The sequence below is a fragment of the Furipterus horrens genome, unplaced genomic scaffold, assembly GCF_987537825.1.
Source record: "Furipterus horrens unplaced genomic scaffold, mFurHor1.1.pri manual_scaffold_6, whole genome shotgun sequence".
Classification (NCBI taxonomy): Eukaryota; Metazoa; Chordata; class Mammalia; order Chiroptera; family Furipteridae; genus Furipterus; species Furipterus horrens.
The window spans coordinates 153,110,782-153,133,570 of record NW_028327176.1 but is presented as its reverse complement, the minus strand read 5'-3'; positions in this window follow the sequence as shown (position 1 = coordinate 153,133,570).

The window sequence follows — 22,789 nt, the reverse complement described above, 5'->3', positions numbered from 1 at the left end:
ATTATCATTATTATTATTTTATGCACTACATGTTCCAACCTCTGTCTTTCCTATGAAATTTGTAATAACAGTGTTAGAGTTCTTTATTTTAAAAACCTATTTAATTTTAGTTATTCCAGCAGTCTCTAACTCTACTTGAATTCCAAATTTTTTCCTTCCCAATACATCAAGTATGGTCTTGCAGAAGTGGGGTTCTGCAAGAGATGTTTTAGAAAATATTGACCTAGTGGGACATATGTGGAATCTGCCAGCAGAACTGGGTTTAATCCTGGAAATGTCTTCTTACTTGTCATATGCCTTTAACAGTCTTCTATGCTTCACTGAATCCTCTTTTGATTTCTCTCTTAACATGGTCACTTGCTATGGCAGACATACCTTCAGCCGATACCTAATGATGCCCCCCACCCCTGTAATGAGCCCCTTCCTCTGAGTATGACTTTCTTCTAACCACAGAATATGGCAAAGGTAATGGGTTGTTTCTTACATTATTCTGTTTCATTATATGGGACTCGATCTTAGCAGACTGCAGAGATAGATAGATAGACAGGCAGATAGATAGATAGATAGATAGATAGATAGATAGATAGATAGATAGACAGACAGATAGATAGACAGACAGACTGAGACTCTCCCACTGACTTTGAAGGAGTAAGCTGCTACAATGTAAACAGTATGGAGTGGGTCAGTGCAGAGCACTGTGGACAACCTGTAGGATGTTGCCTCAACGATACAGCAGAAAGTGAGTGAATTCTGACAACCACTGGACCTTAAAAGAGGAACCCAAGCTACGGAAAGGAATGTGGCCCATCCAGCACTTTGTGAAACTCTGAATAGACAACCCAGGTGAGCCACACCCAAGCTTCTAACCCATGGAAACAGATATAATAAATATGGATGGTGGGGGGCAGGGAGGCATAAAAGGAGGTTTGCAGTTGTGAGTACATGAAACAGAGTTTATTTTTGTATTATTTTATTAACTATTGAATTATTTTCCATATGAATGACTGTAAACCTACTTTTGCCACATTCTGTATATGTCTTTTTGAGCTGCTGGATTTTGGGTAATTTGTTATAATAGCAATATGTAATTAATACAGTTGCCTATCCAAAATCCATTTCCTTCTCTTTTTTCATTACTAACAAAACCTGAATTACATTCAGAATCTCAAGCTGCCCAGAAAAATACTTTACTTTCCTGAGTCATTTTGCTGAAAAGAGGAAAATATGACACATTTCTAACCAATGAGTTCTAAGTGGAACTCCAATGAAGGTTCTTGAAGGTTTGCTTTCCTGAGGAAGGGGAAAGATAATTAGTGTTCTTCTCTTCCACCTTCTTCCCTCTAAATATGCATCCAATGAAAGAAGCTGTAGAAGCCTTACTGGGGCCAAGACACTCACAGAGATGATTGCCTTGACCTTGTTGAGCCACTTAGTCAACACTAACATCCACCTACCTCCATATACTTTGTTGTGTAAGAAAAATAATCTATTTGTTTAAGTTATTATTTGTGGGGCATTCTGCTGGGGGTTGATGAATGCACTGTTTGTTAACATATATGGTGTGAAAATTGATTAAGAAAACATAGACAAACATCTATTACCATGCTTGCCAGGTTGGCCATTCTCTCTCTCACATGTGTGTATGTGTGTTTTCTTTCTTGATTCTATGCTCTTTTAACCTCTTTCAGCTCTCTCTTTCTTGTCCTGTGTTTGTTCATTCATTCATTTATCCATTCAACAAATATTTACTAAGCACACATTCATTCCTGGTGCTGTGATAGCTACGGAGGTACATGTAAAGAAAACCCATGAGTCATGTCTTCATCTTAATGTTTCAATCCTTGTCTCATTAAAATAAGAACTTAATAATTGATTGGTTGGTTGCATTTTAGTGTAACTGAGGTACATTTGTGATTTCAGTACCTATTTGAATTAATGATTCTTAACTTGCAATAATTGCATTTATTCTCCAATAAAGAAATTCCCAGCATTAGCAAAGAGATGATACAGATTTTTTGGTGTAGGGGTTTGAGGGCTCATGTGAGAGAGCAGGTGTCTGACCATGGATGAGGAAGCTACGTTCTTTGATATTAATAATTTCTAGAGCCTGTCACATATTTTCTGACAGCACCTTCTTACTCTCCACCTACCTGGCCACCCCTGTCTGTTGAGTATACTTCAGCTTTGCCCCTTTTCTCCTCTGTTTTGGACTCAAATTCTCAGAAACATAACCAACCTATGGTTTTAAGTACAGTAGTCCCTCTCTATATCGTGGTTCATTTATCGTGGCCTCACTGTATCACGGGATTTTAAAAAATATTATATTTAGTTATTTATCTCAGATTTTTCGCTATATCGCGGGATTTTGTGGTACTGTATATGTATGTTGTTACAGTTATGTAGGTTAAAGAGTGTAGAATATGTTTAAGAACATAAGCAGAGTTTATAAAAGTGTGGAAAAGGTTAATAAGGGAGTGGGAAAAATAAATAAGGGACTGGGAATGGTTTATAAAGCCTTAAAATATATATAAATACTAAAATAAATGTAAGGTTCCTACTTCGCAGATTTTCGCCTATCACAGGGGGGTCTAGAACATAATACCCATGATAAGTGAGGGAACACTGTACATTTTTTATTTTCTTTATTGTATTATGCCACTGTTGCACTATGAAACTCTTATCCAGGAATGCCACTAATATGAGGTCTGTCTTATTTCTACCTTTGGTTGTAATAATTCAAACCAGTAAGTGTAGCAACGGAATTCATTCTCTTTGCTTAGAAAATATTTCTGTATCCTTAACTAATTATTCAACGCTAATTCTGTTTTTCATTTTTCTTTTTCTTTTGTACTTGACTGCACTTTATGTGTTGATTTGGTCTGTCTCAGGCCATAAGACAATTGAAGACAGAGTATCTGATGCAATTTATAGCATGCTGTGTTCTGGAAATGAAACAAATGGTTATATGGTGATGATGGACTCTCTCTGAAGCTCTTGAGAGCTGGGCCTGAGACTACTTAGGGTCTAACTAAAATATGCTTTATTTCTTTTTTAAGCACCATCTACAGAATGAAACAGAAGCAAACCCAAAAGAACATAAAATGTCCCTATCATGACCACCCTAAGAAGAAATAAGAAAGAGTGACTGAGGCACATCATCTGGCAAACATGAGACTATTTGTCTTCATGACTAGGAAGAAGATGTGCCAGAGTTCCAGTATTTTGTGTTTGAATGTGAGAGGAATCAGTACCAACCACTCCCTTTCCCTTGCCTGAGTTCAGAATCTGTTGATTTAGAGACACATACCTTCACCAGAATTAGGCAGTTGGGAGAGCAAAATATGATACCACTAAGACTGTAGGAACTGATGCTGTCTGTCAGTGAGATAGGTGGGCTTGTTAATATATAGCTCAGAGTCTTGGCATCTCTGGCTAATTGCAGGCCCTTCCTGATGGAGGCTGCCCAAGTAACACAGCCCATCTAGCAGACCAGGCCTGAACAAGGAGCATGCTAAGTTTCTTCTCTCAAACTCACCAAACACTCATTCCTCCTCCCAAGGCAGGAGGCTGAACAGGGCCAGGGCTAGGGTGAGGCAAGTGAAACGGAGTTGTGCTCATGCACACTCAGATGCTATCTTTATGTAACATTTTGATATTTTGTTCATCACAGGTTTTTTGTATTAATTTTGATTTTAACACTACTGCATTAAAATATTATTTTTCTTGATTATTAGGTTTTTTGGCTCATTCTTAAATGTTGTACTTAAGGCTAGTGCCTCACTAACCTCACCTTATTCCTAGCCCTTCAAGAAGCTTAAAGAGTAACATTAATGAGAGGCCTTTTTAGATAGAAATAGCAGAAGCAGGGAATATATTCCTACCTGGCTGGATGTTTAGCAGTTTAATCAACCATACCCTAATGCAATCATGCTAAAATATTCAAGTAGTCTGGGAAACTTTTCTTTCTTTAGTCAATATATTGGACTTTGTTCTTATAAAAGGAAAAACAAAAAGCAAGACAAGGTGTCAGAGATAGTAGAAAGTGAAGCAACTAGATAAGGTTGTTTCTATTGGTATTCAGAACTAAGTTATTCTTTGAAACAAATACCTGCTATGTCTTGCCTTTTTCTTAAAAGTTTGGAAAATATCTCGGTATATGTAAAAACATGAAAAATGTAAACAGATTTGGATTTGCGGAATTTAATGCATGAACTTACCCAGCTAAATCTTCCAGCTATGTGCATCGGAAAGACAGCCTGTTCTTTGACAAGCATGTGCCTGCCTTTGGAATTCACAACACATTCCAGGAAAATCATATTCTAACTGGTTTGGTTGTTTACTCTGATGAAGGCATTTTGGCACTTCATTTTTCAACTCTTTAGTTTGTTTACACGAAGCAAAATATTCTCACACAGGAAGAGACTAGATATTCTTTCTCAATGGAGGGAGGCGTCTCTTTTCAGGGTCAGGAACTTTATGACTGCAAAGTTAATTATCACGAGATTGTAGACTAGTCCTTCAGGCTCCATGTCTGTGTCTCTGACCTTTGCCAAGGGCACAGTGCCACCAGACATACCACAAGATATGCAAAGTATGGAGTCAAACTTGAATGGCCTTGCTAACTTATTTTCTAATGTTGATATGAAGATTCTCATTATAAATCATTTTGGTGCATTTAAGAGAGCTCAGTTCAAAAGGTGGAATAGTCTAGTATGAAAATCCTTACTCAGTTAACGGTGACATCTTAAAACTCTCCCAGCTAGATCTGTAATGGACAGCCTTTCACATTTAGACAAGTTCTAAGCAAGTCATGGGAGCAAGTTTGTCAATTTTGTAATTTTGTAAGCTTGGACAAGTCAAGAAGATTATTTCAGATCTATAGCTTACCTTAAAGTAAGCCACTGGACAAAGTTCCATTAATTACAAAAGCTTAACAATTTAAAATAATTATTCTGAGTTTATATCTTAGTTCTGGATGGCTTTCATTAACTGAACTCTTAGACCTATGCCGTCCAATGTGGTAGCCACCAGAACGTGGCTACTAAGCTGAAATGTGGCTCCTCTGAACTGAGATATTCTGTAAATATAAAAAACACACAGGATTTTAAAAGACTTAGTTGAAATAATAATATTTTAGATAGACAGGATTAAATAAAAATATATTATTAAAATTTATTTCACCTTTCTTCTTACTTTGTTAAATGCTGCTAGTAGAAAATTAAAAATTACACATGTAGCTTATGTTCTGTTTCTATTAGCCTGTGCTGGTCTAGATGCTTTGGAAATAAACATCATGGGGAGAGATTCTGATATGCTGTGTGCATTTATACTTCCTTTGAAGTACTCCAGAGGCAGCGTTAATTTACACAAAACCCCTGTGAGGAGGATAGGAAATGACTCCTAGTAACATTTCAAGGAAAATAACTTCAAAGGATGTTGTTATCATGACCAAGATTCACAGGTCAGAGAAAACTTTGGGTTCATGCTGCAGCGAGTAAAGCAGTCAGGGTCAGCTCTTTCTTTTGTTACTGACTTTTCCTCAGGTCCAGTTTGAAAACAGAAAAACCTTGGGATACGAGCTGTGTGGATTTGCAGAGTTGGATGTAGGTAATAATTTTCACAGAATGCCAAACAGAGAGTAGGTCCTTAACAAATGTTTGTTAAATTGTGAAAATGGGACTAGGAATTTAGACTACAATTACAACTGGCTGCATGGGCAGCTATGATGCAGAGTGACAATTCCACACCTCATAGCAGTGACAGTGGTTGCTCTTTCACCATGGCATGGCTAAACTAAGTACAGTGACAGCCACGGAGTATGGGGTCACTGGGTAAATCTCAGGCATGAGGAGTCTGGGAAATAGTATAGGGATGTAGAGTTATGAGAGACTAGAAGAGGTGAGAGGTCAGAGGTCCAAATACATCAGAAAAACATTAAAAATAATGTTGTTACAATGTATCAAAAGTGTTAAGAAGTGAGTATTCATGCAGGTGAACTCAGGTTAAGGGAAGAGCTGCTCCCACAGGTCAGTGCAGGTACAGTATCTTAAACCTAGACAGGAGAGCAGGGAATAGCACTGTGGGTTAAGGTCTGTGAAGTGAAGCTTGGCTCAGTCAGGTGCCTCAGATCCACTGCCTGAGAGGTGACTGATTTTGGGTCATGTGCAAGTCTGAATGTCAGGGTGCCAACATAAAGTGACTTCACTTGATTGCCACTGATGGAATGAGATAGTAACTGAACTTAGGTTCGGACAAACTTTCTATGGGTTTGGAGTTTTGCCATCTAAAATGTGAGCCAAACTTCTTTAGTTGCTTAATTGTAATTCTGGATTGGAGGAAAAGGACCCAAAGTGATGGGCTTTAGTCTAATGACTCTTCTTACTACTAACTAAGAGAGCAGAATTCTCTGGGACCAGCATTAATGATTTAGTCATGAAATCCAAATCATAAGTGCAACTTTTTATTTCATTCAAGAACTTTACTTATACCTGCTTCTTAAATAATTTCTAGACAGACTTGGTCTCTCTTAAAAGATGGCCTTGTCCTTATTCCATGACTCGTCGTCGTCGTCGTCATCGTCGTCGTCGGCAGCCGTCCGTCTCGAGAGACGATGGTGTAGCTTCTCAAGTGTCTATCTGCACCGCCGAGAATGGCTGTGCAGTCTGACTCGGGAGTGACACGGCATCTGTCTCCTCCCGTGTTGAATCGACATCTTGCGATGACGCTGGAGTGTCCTCTCCAGTGGAGCTGAAGCTACAGAGCCTGGGCAGGGTGATATGGAGGGTCTGCTGTTGCCCATGCAGCAGACCCCCCCTCTCTTCGCAGCTGAAGGGTCCAAGGGAAAGACGGAGTCGATACAGCTTGGCTTCAGGTGCGCCGCAGGAGTTGCCGGTGTTGACTACAACGTCAAACCGCCTTAGGGACTCCGGCTCCGGATTTTCTGTCGGGGTTTACTCCCTTAGCCTTTCCCCAGAAGAGGTATGCCGCAAGGCAGCGGAGGTTTTTTGGAGTCAGAGTTTTCCTTCTCTGATGACTAGATATATGGTAAACCACAAAAGTAGATACAGCTCTCAGATGTGAAAATTTCACACTTTTCCTCTGTACTGGATTTACTTAGAAAATGGACATCTCCAGATTCTGGGTTATAGAACATCTGATCAAGCACAAATACTTTTACAACCCATAATTGCCAGTTTGGCCCATATTTTAAAAAAAGCATGACTTTTTTTGGATTAAAGACTTAGATTTCAAGCATTGACTCCCCCCAGCTCTGACTACTAAATCCAGCAGTCTTATAAATACAACATAAATTCACATGCTCTATAATTATTGTGGTCAATTATGCTAAACCAAGCACATAGTTCTTCCTCAAACATTTTCATAAGCAAGAGAAAAATTGCCTTCACAACTCATTTTTAAAGATGGGCTAACAAGTTTGGGTCATGTGAGAGCTGACTCACTTTTTTTTTGTTTTTGTCTCCTCATTTAAGATGTGTACACGTTTAGGGGAATCTAACTAAATTAACTTTCTATTACCTTGATTGAGACCAGATGAAAAGGGACTGAAAAATAGGGCAGAGTTTGTAAATCCTGAGGATATCTTTATAATAGCAGACCTCTTGCTTACTAAGTAGTTTATGACTAGATAACTTCTAACATAATGCAATTATTTTTAAAAAATAGCTTTATGGGAGTATAATTTATATACCATAACATTCGTTCATTGTAAGTATGCAATTCAAAGATTTTTAGTAAATCTATACAGCAGTGCAACCATTTTTCAGCTTTAGAACATTTCCATTACCCTCCAGAGTTCCCTCTGCCTGTTTACAGTTCACTCTGCTTCCACTTCCAGCTCTAGACAACCACTGATTTGCATTTTCTCTTTATAATTTTGCACTATTGAAACATTTCAAGCATGTATCCTTTGATTGTTGAATAATATTCCATTTTATGGAAATGCCACATTTAAAAAATCCATTTTCTAGTTGATAAACACTTAAATCATTTCCAGTTTTTGGCCATTATGAGTCATACTGTTATGAACATTCACATACATGTCTTTGGGTGGACATATGTTTTCACTTATCTCCCATAGAATCCTAAGAGTTGAATTGCTTTATTATATAGTAAGTTTATGTTTAACTTTTTAAGAAACTATCAAACATTTTTCAAAGTAGCCATGCAATATGACATCCCACCAACAAATTATGTGTTCCCATATTTGCCAGCATTTAGTATTGTCTCTTTCTGATTATAGCAATTCTAGTAGGTATAGAGTGGCATGTCATTGTGGTTTTAATTTGCATTTTCTTAATGACAATGATGTTTAATATATTTTCAGGTGCTTACTCAACCATTTTAATATCTTTTTTGATGACATGACTTAAAATCTTTTGCCCATTATTAACTTGAGATGTTTATCTTCTTACCATTGAGTTGTAAGTGTTCTTTATATAGTTTGGGTATATATAAGTCTTTTATCCAACCCATGATGAGTAAATATCTTCTGGTCTGTGGCCTGTCTTTTTATTTTCCAGTGTGAAGTGTAAATATTTTTAATGTTGATGAGTTGAAAACATTTTAAATTTTGATAAAGGCCAGTTTTTCTTTTTAGTTTATCAGCTTAAAATTATTCATCAACTCTTCTTAACCCATACAGACATTTTCCAAAATCTCAGATCTGACTTCTGTTCATCACTTCTTTTATGTATTATGGACAGTCAAATGTAAGCATTTTTCAAACTTACATATTTAGAGAAAAAAATTACCAGATAGATTTTGGACTCATCATCAAACAAATTATTCTGTTTATTTTCTGGAAAGACACTGAACTATATGCTTTACATGCATTTTCTATAATATGCAAAACATCCCCGTGAAAGAGAGGTAACTATTGATGTCCCTGTTGTATAGGGAAAAAAAAAAAACAAAAAACCCTCAGGCCTAAATGAAATGACTTGACTGAGGCCACATAGCCATTTGCAATGGAAAAGAGAACATATCAGTTCTAAGTTTAACATAAAAAGAAATCAGAGCTTCAAGGAATGCACTTAACAAATATTTAATAAGCACAAAATGTGCCAGACAATATTCTAGAAACTATGAATATAGATGGGAAAGAAGAGATAAAATTTTCTACTGTCATGGAGTTTATATTCTAGTTAGTTATAACATCTCCACTAACATAACAGAAAATACTCTAACGTTTTTAAACATTTTTTTGAGCATTTGACTCAATTAAGACACTGAAGACAAAAAATAAAATAAAAAATTTGAGCCATATAGATGTGGGAGTACTTATTTTATTCTTTGATATTTTCTAAGTAGTAGTTGGGAAACAGGAACAGGTTTTCATGTATATGTGGCTTTGCAGGTAGCATAGAGCTTGTACTTTGAATCTGGGCTTGAACCTCTTGAGTCACCAACTATTTGGCTATGATATGTGTCAGAGAAACTAAGCAATGCCCACATGTGGAATGGCATGCTTAGAGAAGAGTCAGAGGGGAAAGGGAAATTAAAAAAACGCAAAAAGTGGGTAGGAAAATAGAAAATGCAGTGGGGAAGAGAGGAAACAAGAACACATTGTCAAAAGCACCATCTGAGGATCCTATCCCTGCACCCTGAGGACAGAAACCTGCCCATATTGATCACTGTTGTATGACTTGGGACCTAGCAGAATGTCTGTCACTTAGTTGGTGTTCATTAAGTACCGAAAATAGGACATTGAAATAAGTCTCTTCATTAATTTAAAAAATGACTATTGATTTCTCTGGTATTCTAGCCCTAATATGAGGTCTTTGCCCCTGCCCTCAAGGGGTAGATAGCACATTTGGGGAGAAAAACAGATTAGTGCCACAAATACTGTAACTGGGAGTGCCATGGAAATACTATAACCAGAAACTAGCTATGTCTCAGGACCTGGGGAAGGCTTCATGGAGAGTGTGGCATTTGAGTTGGAGAGGATATCCAAGGCATGGTCTGGAGTGAGCTTGCCTGCCTTGTTCATGAAATGATGCAAATGTCACAATAATCAGAGATAGAACACATGGGCAGATGAGAATGTGGACACATGTGGGTGTTGTAGGCCAAGCTTGAAATTTGTACAATATTATAGTCTGGGGCACCTGGGAAGCAGTAGGAGCCCACATTAGTTCACCTTCTGCTCTGCCATCAAACCTGTCATCTTAAAAATGTAAGTTGTATGTTAATACCCTTCTATAAAGCCACAAAGCCATTCAACCATCACATATTATTACAAAATAAGGGTTTCCACCTACTGACGAGGCTTCGAGAGCAACACCAGCATGAGAGTCCTGTTGTGGAAGCACTAGTCCGCATAGGACATTAAGCTTCTAAGGTTGCTTCAGCCCCAACTCCTAGTATCCATGCCCTGGTGTAGTCGCCTTCCATGCTCTATCAGGGTAGGTCTGAGTGACCAATGGATGACAGAATCGGTGATGCTATGTCACCTCCAAGACTAGGCCATAAACTGCTTTGTGGCATCTGTCTTGCTGTCTCTCAGATTATTTGCTCTGGGGGGAGCCACTCACCATGCTGTAAGGACACTGAAGTAACCTATGCAGTGCCCCACAGAGCAAGGAACTGAGGCCTTTTGTGACTGAACCATCTTGGAGGCAGACTCCCTGGCCTCAGTCAAGTCTTCAGATGACCACAGACCCAGCTGACACCTTGATTGCTCCCTTATGAGGGACTCGGAGTCAGAACCACCAGCTAAGTCACTCCCAAATTCCAGACCCATAGAAATTTTGAGATAATAAATGTTTACTGCTCTAAGCAACTAAATTTTAGGATAATTTGTTATGGAGCAAGTGATAATATAGCCATTGATCATATGAAGTTGGAGTTAAAAGGAACTATAGAGATTAAGTAGGATAGGCACTGATAATTTGGTTCAAAATTTCCCATAAAACTTAAAGAGTTCTGTGGAGTACTTCTCCACTTCCATTGGTCAGAGATAGGACACACGTTAAGACCTCTTTACTATCCCTGATTCCAGAAGACGAAGGATGTGGTCCAAATGTGCACATGTACTTAATTTAAAAAAGTCCCTTTCCTGACTGCAAGTCCAGAGCTCTTATCACTCTATTGTGCTACTGTCCATAAAATGACTTAATTTAACCTCTTTAATTTATATGTGATACCCACCTACTTGCTGAAAATCAGTCATTCAACTCATTAAGAATTACTTATCTAGAAAGAAGACAACCATACTGCTTAAAAGAGTGGGCACTATTTTAAATGCTAATTGTGGCAGGTTGAATAATGGCTCCCAAAGATACTAGGCCCTAATCCCCCAAATCTATGAATGTCACCTTATATGGCAAAAGGGAGATTTTGGATGTAATTAAATTAAGCATCTTGAGATGGGAGATTATCCTGCATTACTCATGTAGAACCTAAATGTAATCACAAGTGTTCTCATGAGGGGGAGACAGAAGAACATTTTTTATTCTATTTTATTTTTTAAATTATATTTTATTGATTATGCTATTACAGTTGTCCCAATTTTTCTCTTTTGACTCCCTCTACCCAGCAACCTCCTCTCCCTCAGGCAGTCTCCACACCATTGTTCACATTCATGGGTCATGAGTGTAAGTTATTTGGCTACTCCATTTCCTGTGCTGTACTTTACATCCCATGGCTATTCTGTAACTACCTATTTGTACTTCTTAATCCCTTCACCTTTTCCCACATTCCTCCACAGCCCTCTCCCATCTGGTAACCATCAAAAGGCTCTCTGTATCCATGATTCTCTCTCTGTTCTTGTTTGTTTAATTTTGTTTTTAGATTCAATTGTTGATAGATATGTACTTATTGCCATTTTATTGTTCATAGTTTTGATAAAGAATAGGAGGAAGTAATGTGGTATGAAACAGGGAGAGAAAAGATGGTGGGATACAGGGCCATGAGCCAAGGGGTGAAGACAACATCCATCCTGGAAAAGGTAAAGAAACAGATTCTCCCCTAGAGCCTCCAGAAGAAACTAGCCCTGCTGACCCTTTGATTTTAGCACACTGAGGCTGATTTCAGATTCTAGAACTGTAAAAGAACAAATTTGTGTTTGTTATAATTTGTTACAACTGCCATAAGAAATGAATATAATAATATTAGCTCCAACATGTCCTAGTTCTGCTAGTTTGTGCAAGAAAATATTTTTAAGACTCTTTTCTTATCTCTAAAATGGAAATAATAAAATGTCCATTTCAAAGGGTTGTTGTAATATTGAATAAGATCATTCATGTAAAATGCTCAGCATAGGACTTGGCACATGAAAGTTCTTTATAAACTTGGCTATTGATTTGGTCTAGACAGGAATATGGCAACACCTTTTTTATTTTATTTTTTTTGTCTCATTTTGAAAACTCAGGGTATTAAGTAGCTCTTGGAATACAGAAAGTATCAAACATTTATTAACTATTCTTTCGTTACCATTCTACTAGAAATCCTGAGATCTGTTTGCTTCATCCTCCCTGATTGTTCTCTCCTTAAGGATGTTTCTGCAAGACGGGAAAATGGCAAGTAGAGGGTATGGCCAGAGAATAACCTGTGAATGAGAGAACTAAATATTTTTGAAAGGATTTCTTTGCCTTTACCTGCTTTCTGAGAAAGCCCACAAAACAGGTGAAAAGTCATCCTATTTATAAACTCTCCAGAGAGGGAGTGCTCACCAGCTTTCCTAGTACTTCTTGTACATACGAAGACTGTTTTTAGTTTTCAAAGAAGTCTTTACCAAGGGCTGTACATTCCTTTGCACACAAAAATGGAATGGCTTTGTTTTTGAAAGCTGCCTGATACACTGTGCTGCCGAAAAGTATCTACTGCAAATGAAGCCACGTGCTGGTTAGCTGACCCTGTTTCAGCTTCAGTACCACTAAATGCATGAAACAGCACAGCTGTATAAATCTTTTCTTTTCTTTATCCTGGATTAAATTTCAAAATCATATTAATTAAAAATTTACAATAATCATATTTACTTATATTATTCATTTCAACAACTCAGTTTTTTATAGGTGCTTATATTTTCAATTGATTTAGTATTTGTATTCTGCTGTTTATAAATACTGATCACATTTGCATAGGTTAAATGCTCTGTGGTTTCTACCTTAAGCCCTGGTGAGCAGAAACAGGATCTACATTATTCTCTTGTATGGCGGGACTTCCTTGGTGAGACTTCTTATGCCTCATGATTATTTTATGATGATCGAGATGGTACTATAAAATGAAGCCAAAGGAACATTAAAAAAAAATAGGGTCAGATGCTATTGGGTGTTTATTGGATATCTTTCCATTTACTGAGGAAGGAACTGAGGAACAACTGTTATATCATTATGATAAAAATACTGACATAGTCAAGGCCAGTGATTTTCTAAAGTCCAGCAAAATCTCAGTCCTGTTAGTCAGCAATGACTGTAAAAATAAATGAATCTAGTTTATCAGCTTGGCTTCTAATACCATACTGAAGTTCCCCAAAAGGGCTAAAGATTGAGTTGTCTTCTATCTTTGAACATGCATCAACCCTGGACATGGGTCCTCAGTCACCAAATCCCAGGTTTGCCTACCACCGTGGTTAGCAGTTCATTAGAGAGGAGTACATTTTTTCCTAATTTAGCCAGGATTGGTTTATACTTGTTGAGATACAAAAGTATGGTACCTGGCAAAGAAACAAAGTACCAGGATATCATTCTCTCTAATAAAGAGATTCAACTTCCTAAATGGTAGTGGAGGCAGACAGCTCCTAATCGAGGTGGCCTTGCTTGGCCAACAGAGATTGACAGCTGAGGTGGAGCTCACCCCTCCCTTTAGGGGGGTTACTGCCTCAGTGGTGCCATTTAAAGGTGGCAGTTTAAGAATCACCTTAGTAGGTGTTTTGTGACAGCTTTCAAGTCCCAGCCCCTGAGCACAAGCCATGCAAAAATTTACTTTCCCTCATTTACATGTTCTCATTGTCTCAGGTAGGTGAGGGATGAAAAAAGGCATCTCTGGGAGGTGGTGTTCCGCCTCGCTCCAAATCAGAGGCTCATGTCAGCCTTTTGCTTTTGTGGGAAATTAAAATGTAATATATAACCTGAAATCCTCACAGCTTATTGATCTCAGTTCATAGGTTCCGGGAGAAAAGATGCAACTTCCATCTATCTTCACTCCACACATGGATAGATACTATGCATAATTGCTTCAGCCAAAATCTTGTAGATTTTTACGCATTTTATCTGTTTACACAAGATCAACAATCCATTCTACTCCCATGGCAAACACTGAATCCTGTTTATAACAGAAGGGCAGTGTCTGCACGGAGCATATGCCTAGTGCTGCAGGCTCCTCTCCTTTCCGCAGAGACCCTGGAGGAATGTGCCTGTGCATGGTCTCACCAGCCGCCCTAACCCATGGTTAATTCAAAGCCCTTCCTTTCCCTGGTTTAGGCCTGACACAAGCAACTGCTTTTCTGTCACGTTGATTTTTCTGTCCTTGTGGATTCAAAGCCAGGGTCGAGTCCTCCTAACAGGGTAAGTTTTCTGACAAGGAAGTTTTGCAACCTAATTTACAGCTGGAGTCAAGCTTGTCAGTGAGTGCCAGAGGGGAACTGTTGCAATCCGCTGGTTAAATATGCATTTAATAGTGTTTATCCAAGCGAGTGTGTGATTTCTTCACTCTCTCCAACAAATACGTTATTTGTAATCCCTACCTTCTCCAATCTACGTGTTTGAAAAATGTCTCTAGCGTGTGTGGGCTAGAATACATTTCGTATTTCTGTGGGCATATTCATTTAACAATGGCAGTCTCTGAGGAGCTACCAAAAACTGCCTGCCATCTTTCCAAACCTTCTCTCTGTGCAGTGACCATGAGTTAATCCTGAAAGAAAACAAGGAAATCTTTTCAAATAAACATTCTTGAGGATGTTTAGAGGGAGCCCAATTGCTAGTATGCAGAACCCTCCAAGTGATTGAAAATAGTTATATTGAGGGAGTACAATTATGGTAAGTTGGAGTGTTTGTAAGCATCTGGTACTTTCAGATGATTAACAATAATAAGCTAGATTGCAAGTAAAGATGTGTATGTGTGTGGGGGGATGTGTGGCTGTCTGTTCAGAGAGTCACTCAGGACCTCGTTTCTCAGTCTGTTGGTGGAAAATGAGGCACAGAAGGGTTAAAAACTTTTACTAGATAAAGGAGTTGGTAAGGCACATTGGCAGTGTTAGAACCTAAGCCTCTTAGGTTTCACTGGGTAACCTGCTTCCCGGAGTACATAATAGATGAAGAGATACTTAACCAATATGTAACAAAAGAGCCCTGAAACATGCAATTTATATGTGAAATATTCATGCAATATTCCTGGTCTCAAGGAACTTGGCATGCCATAGAGAAAGTAGAGACTATGGGTTGAATAAACAAAATATTACTTGATTAAACAATTAATTAAATCAATACAGACCATGCATGTTAGAGTCTGTCATATTACTTACAACATTAATTTGTATTTAAATGTTCAGTTTTTTAAATACCTGTCATTTTTCCTATCTGGTCTGTGGACTTCTGATAGAGAACTCTTTTTTCTGTTTGGGCCTGAAGTTCCAGGACTTAATGCTGATCCTGACCATGTGAAGGCAGGAGTGACTGAAGGAATGAATTTGGTCTTGATTTCACATTTTTATCTCCCATAGCTTGTGGACTGGATGTTCTCTAATGCATTTATCATTTGTTGTTTAAGATGCTGGTACATTCAAAGCACCTTTTTAATATGCTCCCACCTATGCATAACATAAATACATTATTACCTTGTTTAAAAATCTTATAGCACAGCCTGTGAGTCAAGTGTCACTGGTTCGATTCCCAGTCAGGGCACACAACTAGGCTGCATGTCAGGTCCCCAGTTGGGGGTGTGAGTGAGAGGCAACCACACAGTGATGTTTCTCTCCCTCTCTTTCGCCTTTCCCCTCTCTCTAATAAAAAATAAAATAAAGAAACAAATAAATAAATTATTTTAAAAAAAATTAAAAATCTTATAGCAGCCTGTTGTTTTTGTTTAACAGAAACATCGTGTGACAATGTGTGTAATTTAAATTTTCTAAGCCACATTAAAATGTGTAATATATTTATTTAACTCACATATCTGAAACATTACCATTTTAACATATAAATATAAAATTTTTAATAATATAGCTTACATTTCTTTTTTCGTACTAAGGTTTTGAATTAAATTTGGTGTGCATTGGATACTTAATGGGCATCTCAATTAAGACCTACATTTCAACTACCGTGCAGAGTCCCACATTTTGAGTGATCAATGGGGACATGTGGCCACTGTGTTAGCACAGCTTTCTAGGTCATATGTAGGTGTAGGGGACATGTTTCATGCCCAGGGCTCCACTCTTGCTATTATGCCCACTTTCAGCTCCTGTAGTTTGGAAACAACCCATCCCTAGTATGAAAAGTAGGTGACCAACATTCTGATTTGACCAGGGTTTTCACGTATAACCCATGTCTGTACAATCAATTTATGTTATTCTCCCAAATGGATCAGACATAGCATATGTAAACCTGATTGATAATTACGGGATTTTGTGGAGACCACTTGGAAAAAGAACTTGACTTTCTGTGTGATTATTTTATAGAGCTTCAGCTAACCTTCATTATGAACATCATGAGAGGAGAGTCTGGGGCATAGTAATTCCTACTTGGGAGAAAACCAGGGGTAGGGAGAAACTGAGTCTTTGTGACTTTTTATTTTATTTTATTTTAAGTTCCTAGATCCATCCTTGTCCAAACCTACCCTACCCTTACACTTTTTATTAAGCCAGTGAATTCTTTATGCATACATTCATTTTTGCCTTGTTAAACTATTCATGTTGGATTTTTACCACTTGAGAGTAGGACAGTCTCAATTAATAAAATAGATAAAAAATTTTTTTAAGGGGTGGAAGGAGGAGTGCAAGAAGTCTAGTGGAATTCTTCAGGCTCATAGGAAACTTAATCAGAAATTGTCTTTTTTTTTTTTTTGGCATAGCCTCTTTAAGCTACTGTGTGTGTGTGTGTGTGTGTGTGTGTATGTGTAATTCTTCTCATGCTGCTTAGGAACAGTGGTGAAACAACTTGAAGGCAGGGAAATAGCTGCATGCTGGCAACATCCTATGAATTAGTAGGGATTTTTAAAGTAGGAAGCAATGGAGACCTCTTGATTTTTCTTCTCCTGTCTCTTCTCTTGCTCTCAGACCTTTGTGCTTTGCTTGTGTTTTGGGTATTTTGCTGCATCGTAATAACTCTCCTGTAATAACCCTGGTCAGACTTCATTCTGGGTATTGGAACAATCTAAAATCCACAAGATTTCCAACCTGTGGGTTAGAGATACTCAAGTAATTGTAGAGTTGCAGTCAGGCATCTGAAAATATATCCATTCATTTATCTCCTCTTAGTCAATGGATATTAAAAGTGCAATCATTAGCATGTGAAAGGATTATAACACTTTTTGACAGCTCCAGGAGAAGAATGAGTAGGCATTCAATAAACGTTATTGAGCTACTAAGATGTGATTTGACAAGGTTAAGTGCCCTATGTGAAGCACCTAACATATGTTATAGCATAATATTTAGGCTTCACGGCAATCTTACAATGCTGGCATTACCAACCTTGTTTTGAAATAGAAAAATAAAATTTTATATATATATATATATATATATATATATATATATATATTCACTATTCATTGAATCAACTTCTTTTTTAAAACTATTATGTTCTCAACGAACTTAAAAGCTAATGAAGAAAATAGGCTTACAAAATATGACTATAGTGCCATGTCTGAATATATAAAGAAATAAAAGATACCCCTGGAGAGGTGAGGAGAGGAAGAGCAGCTGACAGCAAAGTGGGCTGGGAAGAGGCATCAGGGCCAGAGAAGCTCCTTTACCATAAGGCCTTATGCTTGACACATTCAGGGTTTCCTGCTCTATTGTAAATTTCTTCACCTTTCCAGGAGAGTGTTTCATTTCTGACAGTGACAAATTTGAGTCTGTTTTTCTGCATCATTTGCCATGACAGAACCTTCACTTGTGGAGCAAAAAGAGTTGAGTTCTTCCTTAGATTTGCTGGATTTACTATGGATGAAGCTGTGGGCAGTCTCTGAAACACTTGAGGTTAAAGTGCCCTTATCTGTGAAGTAAGGCAGATAAACCATAATAAGATACTACAAAGTAAAGCCTTCGAATAGTGCCCTCCACCGCTACCTTTACTGTCCTTTCAAGGCTCTTTACTTAGAAACCACAGTTCAGAAGCAAGGCATTGCAGCAAAGTATTAGGGAACTCAATTTATAAGGAAAAAGTTTCATATCATTTTACTTTTATCAAAGCAAACTATCATCCCATTATAGCTGCAGGGTTTCTTCACTTAAGTATAGTCTAGGTTGGATAAGTGAAGATTTGGCAAATCAGGTTAATGGTGGTAGAGACACAGAATTTCACCAAATGCCTCAATCTAGTGTTATCAGATTCACAACTGAAAAATATTGAGTTTTATTCAATATTTAATTAATATCTTGAAAGTTCCCTATACAGAAACAAAACAAAACAGAACAAAACAAAACAAAATCTCACCTTTTCAGTGGCTATACTTTGGAAGCAGATCAAATTTTTAACCTTAGAACTTAGATTTTCTAAGAGATCAGCTTGTTTCTTGTGTTTAATTTTGTTATGCTTGGACATACCTTTATGTGTGTAGCAACAAAATCAGATAGAAAAAGAGAGAAGAGAGAGGATGGTCTGTTGTATTGTAGTCCCAAATTTAAAGTAGGTCCTCAGTTTGAAGATAGAAATTATTTTTAAGTTATATTAAAAATGAGAGGAAGAAAGGGAAAAATTATTTATTGACCATGTTGGTGCACTCTCACGCTGGGTATTTTTTGGGAGGTTTCAAAACCTTCTTAATAATAGCTTCTTTTTTCAAATTTAATGAAAACATAACATTGTATTTTATGAACAAATGTAGTTTATATGCATTGTATATTAATATACAAAGTAATATACATTGGCCTTAGAGACTATTAGGCTTTTACATAATGGGTGTTTTTCTTCACTGCAGATTGAAACTAATATTTGACTTCTCTGCAGCTAACTAAGCATGTGACAGTTTGGCCCACACTGGAACTCAGCAGAGGGGTCTGTATACTGACTGGGTCATGAAACTCTTCCAGATTCAACGGCTTCTTAAAAGAATACCTTTGCAGGATTAAGCCTGGATACTCAATATGGCATACCTGGGAAGCCGTCCAACTCATGATGCCAGTCACAGACTTTGCGCTCACTCATTCTAAGTCAACATACCCAACATCTGTTTTCACTAATTATTGGATAATATGAACATGAAAGTCTCTGGTTTTTTACACCTAACTTTTCCTGTTTTAAATGTGGTCAGCCTACTTTTATACTGCATTTTGATTGGCATCTAAATGCCAATGGAAGATATCATTAAATATTAACAATAATTGTCACCAACAACTTATTTAGTACGACTGCAATTCCTGCTACTGCTACTACCACTACCATTTATTAAGAACTCAAAGCCTTCACTGTGCCAGGAACAGGTGTATCTCTAAGGCCTGATTTCTTTTTTTTTAAATTAATTAATTAATTTGTTTGTTTATTTATTTATTTTTAGAGAAGGGAAAAGGAGAAAGAAAGGAAGAGAAACATCACTGTGTGGTTGCCTCTCACTTACAACGCCCAACTGGGGACCTGACGTGCAACCTAGTCATGTGTCCTGACTGGGAATCGAACCAGTGACACTTGGCTCACAGGCCGACGCTCAATCCACTGAACCACAGCAGTCAGGGCTTTCTAAGGCCTGATTTCCTCTACACATCTTCCATCCCTTCTCATTGTCCCCCAGGGCCCCACCCCTTCAGCGTGGGCTTCACTTTGCTCAAGCTGTGCTATGTCTATTCCTGCAAGGGGGCTCATTTTTATCTGGCTTGTAAAGCTGAGTAAACTAATCTTGCAAAATGGTTCTGCCATATATTTTAGTCTCTTCCTGTTTGGAATTAATCTATATATTAAAAACTTGCAAAGCCTTTGAAGCTGAGCTATTACACAAAGCTGCACCTGGATTGTGGTGTGTTGTGCTACTAAGTCACTCCACCAGTATCCCCTAACCGACAAGGCAAAAAGTAACCTGTTGTTAGAAACTTTGGCTTCTCTCTTCCTCTTTGTAAAGTAAAATACCAGATCGGTGTACAAAAAGGTAACTTGCAGCTATGGTAGTGTAAGCGCATTGCAAATCCTTTAACATGTTTGCCTCTTCTGCCTTTTGTTTGTTCTCTCTTGAATGCTTTCCACCTTCCAGCATAGCAGAAGGTATAATATTTGACCCCACAAAAGGCCATGCTGTTTAGTTCATTCATCTGGTGGCTGGTGCAAAGAGGCAAACTTGCCTAGAGCTCTGTCCTTTCTACCCACTGGTCAACCACTTACCCTGATCCATTCCTTAAGGAACTTGGCAAGAGATAGCAGAAAACACTCTTTTGTCTTTCATTCATTCATTGTGGTAGACTGAGACCTAGTAGCTGCAAAGTGCTGAGCTTCACCATGAGCTTCACAAAGGAATATAACATCTGGTTCCCATTCTGAGAAGGCCCTTACTGTCCTCCAGATTCACAATTTAATAGGCAAGTTGCAGAAAGGTCTTCCCTCCCTGGAACCTCTACTGAATTATAAAAGCTGAGGAATTAGGATTTAGTGCCTTTTCTAGATTTTCTTTCTTTCACTCCACTAAGAACACCTCATGTGGCAACCAAACTGTACTGTTTAGCATCCTACAAACCCATCCTGCTCTTCCCTGCCTGCAGAACTCTTGGAAGGGCTGCCCTCTACACCCAGCACCCTGCGCTGCCCTCCAGCACTGGCAAACACATTCCTTTTCTGCTTCAAATACATATTTCAAACATGTCTTCCTTTCATCTGTATTACATTCTCTTTCATCTAAGGACTCAGAAAAACTGACAGAAAAAAAAAGAACAACAATAAACTTTGGGGTCTAAAGGATCTCATTCTATGCTTCAGATCTACCGCTTGCCCACTGTGTCCCATTGGAAGAGTTACTGGGGCTCTCTGAGTTTCAGTTCCCTCATCTGCACAGTGCAAGTGATAATACTGAAAAAGAGCCATGGCTTTTCGATGAGGCCATTTACATAAATGACCTAGCGCAGTGTCTGGCACTTAGTGGGTACTCCCCAAATGTTAGCCAGCACCCTTGTAATCTCCACTGTTAAATTCTGTTTTATGTAACTGTTTGCAGGATTATCTCTTGTGTTAGATTTCGAATCGCTTAAGAATCAGCACTGTGGTTTATCTATGTGGGGTTCCCTGCAGCCTTGCACAGTGATCGGGTCCGAGCAGAGACTTGGGCACATTGGATACATCACGGTTACTGTGAAAATGCAGATAATCATAGCTCTGTGAAGAGCAGGGCTCCTTGGCACCCTGGACACAAAGCCCAGGCGTGTAAAGCCTTTGCTGAGCTCAGCAAGGTTAGTGAGGGAAGGGTGTTTGCAGGGAGAAAACAGCAGGCTCTATGTGCACACATGCCATTTAGGGCCTCATGGTGACCTCTCCCTAGGGTCACACGCAAGATGAATCAGGAAAAGAAAGAACAGAGACAGAGCAGCTGTTCTCAGATCCTTAGACATTCCAACAAGGGGATGGGACGGGGGGAGACTCAGTGTTTCTTGATTAATCTGTAGTGATTTATTCTTTGAACATCATTTAAAAGGAGCATTTTTAAGTAAATTAATTGAACTCCCATGGCCTTTAACCCTACTTATATCATCAAAAGAAACTAGATATTGAATTTTTAAAACCATTTGATTTATTCTCTGTGACTTACAAACTAGTGAGGAATGACAGTTGTGTTTTCTTTTTTTAATTATAAATAAAAACTTCAGCCATTTCAGAAGTAAGTTGAAACATCTCAAGTTTGAACTGTTCCAAGTTTAGCAAATGAGTGTTGAGTGAGGCATGTCATAAGCATGGATGAATGATAAATATATAATCTAAGACACATTTTCCCTTCTAACATATCCACTTGATAATATTCATGAGTTCACTCCTCTCCAGCATAACTTGGGTAAATTCTCATTAGTACAAACTTATGTTTTTGAAAGTGTAAGTAGCAGTTTATTAGTGAGTTGTAAAATCAATTTAGTGCTTAAAATTGTTTTTTTTATATTAATGGACTAGAATAGTATAAAGAATAAAGAGACTAAAATAGAACAGAAAATATCTGAATGCGTTGCATAGTCAGGATGAATTTTATTTTATGGAACTTTTATTTGTATATTCTATAAGCCTTATGAAATGTATTCACGCTATACTGAGTTGGAATGTACAATTATTTTTCACTGTGGTCATATCTCAGGAACATTGGTAGCTGCTGAAACTATCTGGTTTTGTGGTGCTTTGTTCACAAAGTACCCAGTGATGGCTGGTTTGGCTCAGTGGATTGAGCATCGGCCTGCGAGCTAAGTGTCGCTGGTTCGATCTTCCAGTCAGGGCACATCAGAGAAGGAAAACTCTGACTCCAAAAAACCTCCGCTGCCTTGCGGCATACCTCTTCAGGGGAAAGGCTAAGGGAGTAAACCCCGACAGAAAATCCGGAGCCGGAGTCCCTAAGGCGGTTTGACGTTGTAGTCAACACCGGCAACTCCTGCGGCGCACCTGAAGCCAAGCTGTATTGACTCCGTCTTTCCCTTGGACCCTTCAGCTGCGAAGAGAGGGGGGGTCTGCTG